At 49.6% G+C, this 11,026-nt stretch overlaps 1 pseudogene; it reads right to left on the bottom strand.

Moving 5' to 3' along the window:
• Nucleotides 1-268: 268 nt before the first annotated feature.
• Nucleotides 269-350, bottom strand: LOC116581548 (annotated as a pseudogene).
• Between the last annotated feature and the right edge of the window lie 10,676 nt (nt 351-11,026).

Here is an 11,026-nt window from a genome sequence, read left to right on the forward strand (position 1 = left end):
GTTTCTGACCAGCTGGCTACTGATTGGAGGCTCCAACGACCCCCTCCTTGGGTTTGATTAATTTGCACAGAGTTTATAGGGAAACGCTGCCTTAATTATGATTACCAGTTTATTAAAGGATATGGATATTATTATATTTTTGAAGGCTATTAAAAGCAAGCTCTGGAAACTTCTGTCCTCATGGAGCTGGGGTGTGTCACCCTCCCAGGGGCCTGGAAGCTCCCAAAGCCCATACTGTTGGGGTTTATGGAGGCTTCTTCATGCAGCCATGATCAATGATTTTTTTCAATTAGCAATAATCACACCTCAGATAAACCTCATTGGCTATGATACTGCCACTGCGCAAAGTTAATTTTTTTAAATAGTTTTTTGAAGATTTTATTTATTTATTTATTTTGAAGATTTTTATTTATTTATTTATGTCCCAAAGCTGATTTTTTTAAAAGATTTATTTATTTTAGGAGCACCTGGGTGGCTCAGTCATTAAGCGTCTGCCTTCAGCTTGGGTCATGATCCCAGGATCTTGGAATCGAGCCCCGCATCAGGCTTCCTGCTCAGCGGGAAGCCTGTTTCTCCCTCTCCCACTCCCCCTGCTTGTGTTCCCTCTCTGGCTGTCTCTCTCTGTCAAATAAATAAAATCTTTTTTTAAAAAGGATTTATTTATTTTGGAGAAAGAGAGAGAGCACAGGAGGAGGGGCAGAAGGAGAGGGAGAGAATCTCAAGCAAACTGTGCACTGAGGCAGAGCCCCATGCCGGGCTCAATATCATGACCACCCCACCCTTCTCAGGCTCGGAAATCAAGACAAGGATGCTCAAATGACCACACCACCCAGAGGCCCCAGGCATGGTCAGTTCTTAACTTCATTTCTAGCCCCTCTCCTCTCTCTGGAGAGGTGTGGGGGAAGGGCTGAAAATTCCAAGCTTCTAATAATGGCTTGTTTTTTTTCTGATGACCAACCCCCATCCAGGACCCCACCCAGGGTCACCTCATTAGAGCAAAAAAGGCTCCAGTGCTCTCATCACTTAGAAACTTACAAGAGCTTTAGGAGTCCAGTCAGGGACATGGTCGAAGCCCAATATTAGACCAGAGATGCTCCCAGTTTTCTCAGGAAATACAAGCTCTGTGCCAGGAACTGGAGGTAGAGACCAGTATATGTTTTCCATTCTCTCAGTATATATGTGTGCACGTGTGTGTAACCTTAAGTATCATCTAAGAATGGGATCCTTAATGATCACATGATGTTTCAACAGACAAACTTATCCAATAACTTATTTAATTAATTCTCCACCTTTGGACTCCAGGAGTTCCTGATTTTTTCTTTTTATAAACCATGTCACACAGAAGATGCCTTCTTAGTTGTTTCCCCCATGGGTGATTCATTTGCTTTTATGTTCCGGAAGGCCTTCCTCTCCCCCAGGATGAAATAACACACCGGCTTCCTTGCTCTGGCTAGGAAGTGTGCAGGAGTCTCAAACAGGAGGCGCCAAGACTCCTGGTCTTCTCCAGCCTGTCCTGTCTCTGCCATCTCTTCCCCACCATGATCAATCCTATGTGACTGTCAAGCCCCAAGCTTACCTCCCTTGTGCTCAGCCACTTCCCTCCACAGTCACATTTGTACTTGGATATCTCTCAGCACTTTTGTATTCAGCCTCTTTGTCGACGGCAGATTGTGTTTTCCAAAGATGGCCTCACCAATAAAGTTATCCATCCTACGTACTCTTGTTAAAGAGGGTGACTGATCAGCCTCCTCTTGAGAAGTGGAATCTGTGTGCTCTCCCGTGAATCTGGACCTTCTAGCTGCCCCATTCAATGGAGCACAGCCAGAGTGACGCTATGGGATCTCGCTATGTGATCTCTGGAATGAGGTCATAGAAAGGATATAGCTTCTTCCTGGCTTGCTCGTGCACAATCAATCTCTCTCTCTCTCTCTCTATGCCAGTCCTTGCCTTGCAATCCAGCCACCATCTTTGAGAAATCCCAGGCCACATGAAGGTGTTCTAGCTAAGATTTCAGGTGTTCTAGCCCCTCTCCACAGCCTGACATGGGAATGATGATACAATTCCAGGCTCAAGCCCTTCAGCCTTCCAGAATTCTAGCTGAAGGGCACAGACATTAAGAAGCAAAGATAAGGGGAACCTGGGTAGCTCAGTGGGTTAAACTCTCTGCCTTCAGGTCGGGTCGTGATCTCAGGGTCCTGGCATCGAGCCCCGCATTGGGCTCTCTGCTTGGCAGGGAGCCTGCTTCCCCTCCCCTCACCTCTCTCTGCCTACTTGCAATCTCTGTCTGTCAAATAAATAAATAAAAATTTAAAAAAATTTTTTTTAAAAAGAAGCAAAGATAAGATAGCAGAGTAAGGGGAGGACAGGAAATTACTGTTTATGGGTCCAAGGTTTCTCTTTGGGATGATAAAAGAAAGTTCTGGAACTGGAGAGCAGGGATGGCCGCACAACCCTGTGAAGGTCTTTGATATCACTGAACAGTATACTTAATATGGTTAAAATGATAAACATTACTTTATTTTACCACAATAAAAAAATACTAAAGAAAAGAAAATCCGGAAGGCAAAGACAAGCCATCTCTGCTTTTCTCTCTTGCAATTCCTGAGCCACAGAAATCAACCCCAAAAGTAAGTTTTGAGGTAATTTGTTATGCGGCCATAGCTAACTAATACACACATGCTCCCCAGCCTTGCAGGAATCCCTGGGGGAAAACTCTGTGCCTTTTCAGAAATTAATGATAAGCTTTCAAGGTCTCCTGGGTGGCTCCTGGGTGACTCTTGCTTTTTGGCTCAGGTCATGATCTCAGGGTCATGAGATCAAACACCACGTCGGACTCTCAAGCTCAGCATAGCCGGCTTGGGATTCTCTCTTTCCCTCTCCCTGTTCCCCTCCCCCTGCTTACTCTCACTCTCTCTCTCTCTCTCTCTCTCTTTCTTTCTAAATAAATAAATAAAATCTTTTAAAAAAAAAAAAAGATAACTTTTCAGGGCAGAGTCTCTCCCCAGAGCACCTAAAATTCTGCTCAGGGCACAGTAGATGCTCAGAAAATGTTTATAGATTGGCATTGAATGCTCTAAGCTACAAATGTGATCTTCGATTCTTCTACAGTGCTTAAAGTTACAACCACTATCGGAGATGTGACAAGACTCAGTCTATTGTAAAGAAAGACTGGACTCATCCTTACTGGAGACCCTTGTACCGGGCACGTCGTATCCATTCTGGTGAAGTCCCTTGGTTCTGGAGTCGGGAAAACGTGGGTTCAAATCGTACTCTATACTGCCCAGCAGTGTGGTCTGGGGCAAGTTACCTGATCTCACTGGGGCTCCGTTTCCTGAACCATAAGGCGGGTACGGTGGAATTGATTTCAGAGAATATCTGAGGTTGAACACGAGGAAGGCACAATAAATCACAAGCAAACATTAGGCACACATTTAGTGCTTGAGAAATGATGGCTCTGATTCATCTGCCTCCTCACGTCAGCACGGTAACACATGTACAGACTTACCTGCATTTTACTGAGGGGGAAAGAAACTTCGGAAAGCGAGGCCATCTGCCTAGAAAGGCAGGAGCCTGGGTTGGCCCTTGCATTGCTTGCTCAGGCAACCAGCACAGAGAGGAATTTTCTCATCGTTCAGGGGGTTAGAAGTCAGAGGTCAGAGATCAAGGTGGCCCCATATTTGGGTCCTTCTGGGCCTCTGTCCTCGGCTTGTAGATACTGTCTTCTCCCTGTGTCCTCATGTGGGCCTCCCTCTGGGTGTGTCTCATCTCCTCCTCTTCTTCTTTTTTAAGGATTTTATGTGTGTATTTGAGAGAGAGAGAGAGAGAGAGCACAAGCAGGGGGAGGGGCCAGCAGAGAGAGAGGGAAAAACAGGTTACCCGCTGAGCAGGAGACCTGATGCGGGACTTGATCCCAGGACTCCAGGATCATGACCTGAGCTGAAGGCAGACACTTAACCAATGCAGCCACCCAGGGGCTCCTCTTATCCCCTCTTCTTATAAGGACATGAATCATAATGGATTGGGACCCGCGTCTGACCTTCTTTAACTTAATCACTACTGTAAAGACCCTACCTCTCCAAACAGCCTCATCCTGAGATAGTAGGTTTTGGGACTCCCCTACACAGATTTAGGGGTAGGGAGGGGACACCGTTCAGCCCGCAGCAGCTCCCTTCCTGTTATTCTGGAACAAGCGGAGGTGAAGGTCTGTGCTGGGACCTTGGCCTCCGCATCACCTGGGTGGAGGGCTACATGTCCGGCCCGAGAGGAGACACACCATCAGTGTTCAGGGAGAACAGCCTGTCCCACAGCGGGCGAGGCTGACAGACACCACAGCAGGCCTCACAGCCTTGGCAAGACTAGAAAGTGCCAGTCAAACTGCGTGGAGCAAGGATTGTCCGGACAGGCCCAGGCTGGCAGGGCTCACCTCCACACAGAGACCCAGGAGAGGGGGAAAAAAATATCTGTTGGCTAAATGGAAAAGAACAAACCTTCTATTAACAACTCCCTGGGGGGGGTGGGGTTGAGAAGAGGTAGGAGGTGGCTAGTCAGTAAAAATTTCCATCTGTGGTGGCTGTGGAAATCCTCGGGGATGTCCTGGCGGGAGGAGACAGACGATACGTACAAATTCACAAGCGAGATGGTTTCAAATGATGACAGAGGCCACGAAGAAGGCAAAACCGTGTGAAGTGATAAAGGGGGGGGGGTGACGGGAGGTCCCCCTTTACAAAGGATGGTTGGGGACGGCCTCTTTGAGGAAGTGGTATTTGAGCGGACGCCTGAAAAACAAGACGGGTGGGGCTGTGGAAAGATCAAGAGCCGGGTTTCTCCATGTTGGCACCGTGGGCATTTGGGGTGGGACACCTCCTTGCCGTAGGGGGCTGCCTTGTGCAGGGGGGCTGGGGATGGGGAGATGCCGGAAGCATCTCCTTGTGTACCGCACCCCCCACAAGCTGTGAAAGCCAAAAGCGTCTCCAGACACCCCCAACCATCCCCTGGGAGGCAGAGTCACCCCATGGAGATCCGCTGATTCAGAAGAAGGGCGTTTAAGGGAGAGGGAATGATAAACACAAAGGTGCTGAGGTGGGAACAGGCTCAGGCAGGTTTCTTGGGCACAGCAGTTTCCAGAAATGAAAGTTTTCAAGGAGGGGACGGTTCCTGGGTGGAGTCCAGGGAGAGAGGAGAGTGGGGAGGTAGGTAGGGGCCAGACCAGTGGGAGCCTGATGCTATGGGCAAGGGGGAGGAACACAGTCTGACCTAGAACTTCCCTCCGGCTGCTGGGATAGGGGTGGGGACCACAGATCAGGACAGGATGGCAAATGTGTTATTTCCTGCGGCTACTGTAACAAACTGTGAACTTGGTGTCTTAAAACAGCAGAGATCTCTTTTCTTATTCTGGGGACCACAAGTCCAAAATCAGCAGGGCCATGTCCCCTGTGAGGACGCTAGTGGGGAGACTCTGCCTTGTACCTTCCAGCTTCTGGAAGACCGAGGCTTTCCTCGGCTTTCTATTCTCTGCCTCTGTCTTCCTGTGGCCTCTGCCCTGTGCCTCTTTTTAAATTTTATTTTGAAGATTTTCATGTATTTATTTGAGAGAGTGAGAGGGAGAAGGAGAAGCAGAATCCCTGTTGATTTGGGAGCCCGGTATGGGACCCGATCCCAGAACCCTGAGATCATGAGTTGAGCTGAAGGCAGATGCTTAACCTACTGAGCCACCCAGGCACCCTTTTATTCCTCTTCTTACAAGGCCACTAGTCATTGGATTTAGGGCCTGCCCTCAATCCCGGATGATTTCAGCACAAGATCCTTAACTAAGGAGATTTGCAAGGACCCTATTTCCAAATAAGGGCAAAGTCTGAGGTCCTGGGTGGATGTGAATTTGGGGGGACACTACGGAACCCACCACAGTAAGTAAGAAAGAGGCAGAGTGGGCTGTGGCCATCACCAGGCAAGGACTCCCTGGACATGGAGCTTCTGTGGTAGGTTGGGTGGCTCACTCTGACCCTCTGTGCCCATATTTGGCAGGTAGGTCCCAGGGCTGGTTCCCCAGCATCTCCCCAGTGCAGGAAGGAGTCAGGCCAGACAGGGCCAGCATCTAGCCTTCCCCAGCGCCGTGGCCACCCGTCTCCCTTTTCTGGCATCTGGCGCTGGCTTGGGGGCCCTTGGGGCCCCTCCACTCCTCCATTCTGCAGGGGTCCTCTGAGTTCAGAAGGTTCTGAGAAAGCACAATTTAGTGCCTGGCTCCTGCCTTCCTCCCGAAGCTCTCCCGTGAACATTTTTCTCCAAGAACGGAGATTAGGAGCCTTTATCTCTTGGCCAAGGGCAAAATAGAAGAATGTCCCTGGCTTCCTCCGTGGGGCCACCCTCCTCGGCCTGGGGTTGGGCTTGTTTTTCAGGTTTCAGTCAATGGAGCACTTTTGTTCTCTACAGAAACATAACCAAACGCTTGGATCCCCCGGCGTTGCGCGGACCCATAGGCCCACGTGTTCTTGGCGCGCCCCTCCCCCCGCACCCTGGGAGCGGGACCTCGGGACGGTTCCACCGGCAGGAAGTCCAGCTCCCACCCTCTCGGGGTGGTAATTAGGGCTTGCGGTGGGTGGGGGCCTCACGGGCAGGCTTGGGGGTGAAGATGTGGGAGTCAGGACAGGGCTGGGGAAGGGAGTGGACCGGGGCAGGAGGACCGGCTTGTTTCCCATGGCCTGGAATGGCCATGTTTGTGATAAGTCAATCACGTCACTGCGGATAATTCAGCAGCCTTTAGTTCATTCACGGTGTCATGCTACGACCACTTCTGTCTACTTTCAAAACGTTTCCATCACCCCAAAGGAGACCCCATAGCCATTAAGCAGTCCCTCCCCAAGCCTTCTCCCCCATCCCCTGGTTTGCAACAGTTGGCCCACGTGTTTTGAGGGATGTTTCTTCCTCCTCTGCCTCTTGCTGGCTCAGGTAAAAACTAAAAGCTGAGAAAGAGTAAACCCAGCCTCTGGTCATTGCTTCCGGGGCGCAGTGGGCCCCCTGCACATATGACCCCGATTAGATCATTTTTTTAACACTCGCCTATCAGACCCAATTGTGTTCGGGAACACCTACAAAAATGATGATTGCCTGGATTCACTCTTCAGTTTTAAAACAACGGAAACTTTAGGCAAGAAGGATATATCTGTTTTTAAAGGTATTTACTTAAATTCAGTAGGCTAATGCTCATGGGAATTAAGAGTTATACTTAATCAAACCATCACCCCTTGCTGCTTGTGCTTCCTTACACTGTTTTTTTTTTTCTTTAAAGATTTTATTTATTTGACAGACACAAGTAGGCAGAGAGGCAGGCAGAGAGAGAGGAGGAAGCAGGCTCCCTGCTGAGCAGAGAGCCTGATGCGGGTCTTGATCCCAGGACCTTGGGATCATGACCTGAGCTGAAGGCAGAGGCTTTAACCCACTGAGCCACCCAGGTGACCCTCCTTCCACTGTTTTAAATCTTAAATGCCGATGAAACCTGCTCAAGCGGTCGTAGGAAAGGACTCAAGAAACTCAAGTTCTGAGTCTCATTTTCAGAGTCACTGCCTCAGGAGCGTGCTGTTAACTGCGCCCAAAGTCAGTTCCAGCAACACGGAGCCATTAACGAGGTCGGTCCGTGCGTGACGGGGCCGGGGTGCCTAACTGGGAGCTCTCTGAATTACCTGCCATGTTAAATGCAATGCCTGTTAAAGCTTGAGAAATAGAAATGTGTGCATTTGCACTTGTACGTGTATGATTAAAAGCCAGCACTAATTGCAACTACAAGTATAAAACTAAAAGCACGGTATCTCCCCCCACCCCAGAGGAGTATTTTATCACTGGTGTTTAGAATGATGGACACTGAATGGTAATAAAAAGCATGCAGGTGTCGGGCTGAGTTTACAATTTTCAATCCTTGACTGAAAAGGCATGTCCTTATCACTTGTACTAGGGGAGTTCTGCTCCCCCTGCCTGGCCCACTGGGTGGGGGCTTCTGGGAGAAAGACTCCCAGAAGCACCTCCTCAGCCCCTCCCTGGACATGGGGAGGAAACCCACAGCCTGGGTGCTTGTGGGTTGTCTTTATGTATATCGAGGGGACCCTATACTCCAAAGGGAGAGGGAACAGAAAGAAATGCCAAGTCCCCAAACCAATATTAAAGCTAGTATGAATCACCCCTGAATATAATAACTATGGACCAACAATGTCCAGATCATGCAGCAAAACAGAACTCTGACCCACATCTCCCCCACCTTGTAGCATTAGGACTCGATCAATAACTACCAACTTCCCTGCTTCCCCTTTCCTTCTCAGGACCAACCAGAGAAGCCAGATGAGCTCCCCTAACCAATCCCACAGGACGCCCGCTTCTAGTCAACCAGACTCCGCCAAACTCCCCTCAGCATCCCCCACAACAAAGGAGGAATAATGGTGCCCACTTCACAGACTGGTCCCCAGAGGCTTTGGTACCTGGCATAGCAGATGATTTCCCCTGGAAGGAAACGAAAACCTGAACCCAGATTGGGTTAAACCATAAGGACATTTGTTCTCTCCCGTAGAAAGGCATCTGGAGGGATGGGTAGGTTGGCCAGACCTCCGGAGCCCTCAGGAAGCCTAGCTGAGTGGTTTCAAGATGGCTGACGCTCTTTGGGCATACACATCCGGATACACATAACTTCCGCGGATAGTCTGTTTTCTCTTCTGAGAGTCCCTCCGAAGCGAGACACACAGTCATTCGTGAGCCACACAAAGGCTGAGGAACTAGAATTAGTAAAACTGGCAGACACCAATCAGTTCCAGCCATGGAGTTGTGGCTGGGGTTGGGCTCCCCTCCCATCTTCCCCTCGGTCCTCAGGAAGTCACATCAACATCTGAATAAAAAGTGAGGTCTGCCAGGAAGGAGGAAGAGGGTGGGGAAGGATGTTGAGAAGTTCCTGTCACACCTGGGCAGTGTTTGTCTCAGATCCTTCAGTAAAAGAAGGTGCTTGGATGGGCCCCCATCGGCTGTGGACAGGGATGATCCCCCGCCATGGGCCTGGTTTTTCCTCAGGTCACAAATCACAGGGGAGAACCTCACCCAACTTCTCACTACCTGACCTCCCTGGGAAGGCAGGATGGGACGTCCAGCAGTCCCCAAGACCATTTTCTCTTCTGGTATCAACTCCAACACTCTGAAGTCCCCGAGACCTCACCGCAAGGTGAGGCGGTTCCCAAGACCACCCTCAGGTTTGGCAGTTTGCCAGGATTCACAGACTCATGGGGAGCCATTGTACTCACAATTATTCTGATTTTATTTTATTATTTTATATTTTATCTCATGACAGCAAAGGATACAGATTGCAAAGGAAGAGCTTCAGAAGGTAGAGTTCAGGAAGTTTCCACTTCAGAACTTTCCGTCGTTCCCCCACCAGGGGAAGTCTAGGAGGTGCTAATATGTCCCAGCTAGGACACATAACATCATGAGTGGAGGATCACCAGGGAAGCCCCCAAGTCTTGGTGTTCAGAATTTTAATAGGGTCTCCATCACAAAGACGTGGTTGACTCCCCATAGAGCTGCATGGTCCTAAGCCTCCACCATAAATCATCTTGTTAGCTCTCTGGCAGGACCCAAGGCTCCCAGGTAAACAGACACTCTTATCAGACAGAAGGACATTCCAAGGCTTAGAGATAACCTCCCAGGAGCTGAAGGCAAAGGCCAGACTCTCTTTGGGTCATGTCAGGACTTTTACTAGCACAGGCTAGTTAGCCAAGAGCTCTGGTTAGAAGCTCTGAAATCATTACTGCCTTTCAGGGCAGCCAAGAAGGGGCAAGGGAAGGCATGTCTGAAAAACCCCAAGTGAATCCCCCAGAACATCAGGGGCACTGGTGGGGGTCATGTTCACGGTCCTCTTACCATCCTTCCTTGAAGCTAGGTCATCGGTGACTTCCTGGGCTTCTTGATTAGGGGGACTGTCCAAAGGAAGAAATTTAGGGGTAAGGGGGAACTTGTCTCCAGGTCTAACTGCTCTTACAGAATGGCCTGTGCTGGACTGGCTGTGCGCACCCCTTCCCAGTTAATTGTGGGTTTCGTGTCCAGGGGGTGGAAGTTCATTTTTGCTGTAATTAGGTGAAAATTCTAGTGCAATCATGTCAGTAACTGCTGTGTTCACACCAAAAGGCAGGGCTAAGCAGCCAGCCCTGGGGGACTCAAGCCCACGGCCCTGCTGGCTCCTCCTTGGAGGGTAGCCACCATCTCCACATGTGTCAGCTGTCTGGGACTCCCTATCCAAGGCTCTGGATGTCTGAGTGTTGAAACACAGGCACCCAGAATGCCAGCAATTGTGGTTCTCACCATTCGGCGAACACCCAGGTATGCGAGCACGGTTCAAACATCATTGCATTGAGTCCTTACAATAATCCGAAGACCTTTAGGTCCCTGTTTACAGATGAGGAAGCTGAGGTTCTCAGAAGTCAAGAGACAGATCCAATTCTCACAAAGCTGGTCTGCACCGAACAAAGTTTGGGGCAGCTGAAATTCCCCCAAACCCAAGTTTTAATTACCAGCATTTCATGCATGATAGAGATACATAATGATGTTGTCAGTGTAATGCCGAGGTAGAAAACCGAGCACCCAACGGGAGGGCTCTGCAGGCGGGCCAAGGAATTTTCCTAAAACCTGTGAGCATGCCACGTGCTACACACCCCAGCTCAAAACCGTGCGCTTTATATATGAATAGAACATCTGAGGTATCTTAAGGCCAGCAGATCAAGAGAGGATTGTCATGTAAAAATAGTGTGTTACCTACGTGCATGCCACACAGGGTCCCCGGAGGAGGCACTGGGGTCGGTCAGAAGGCAGAGGGGGCAAAGGGGAGACATGGGCAGGGGACTTTATTTTGTGTTTTTTTAAGATTTTATTTATTTATTTGAGTAAAAGAGAGAAAGCACAAGCAGGAGGAGCAGCAGGCAGAGGGAGAGGGAGAAGCAGTCTCCTCGCTGGGCAAGGAGCCCAACACGGGGCTTGATCCCAGGACCCCAGGATCCTGCCCTGAGCCAAA

The sequence above is a fragment of the Mustela erminea genome, chromosome 20 (genome assembly GCF_009829155.1).
Source record: "Mustela erminea isolate mMusErm1 chromosome 20, mMusErm1.Pri, whole genome shotgun sequence".
Classification (NCBI taxonomy): domain Eukaryota; kingdom Metazoa; phylum Chordata; class Mammalia; order Carnivora; family Mustelidae; genus Mustela; species Mustela erminea.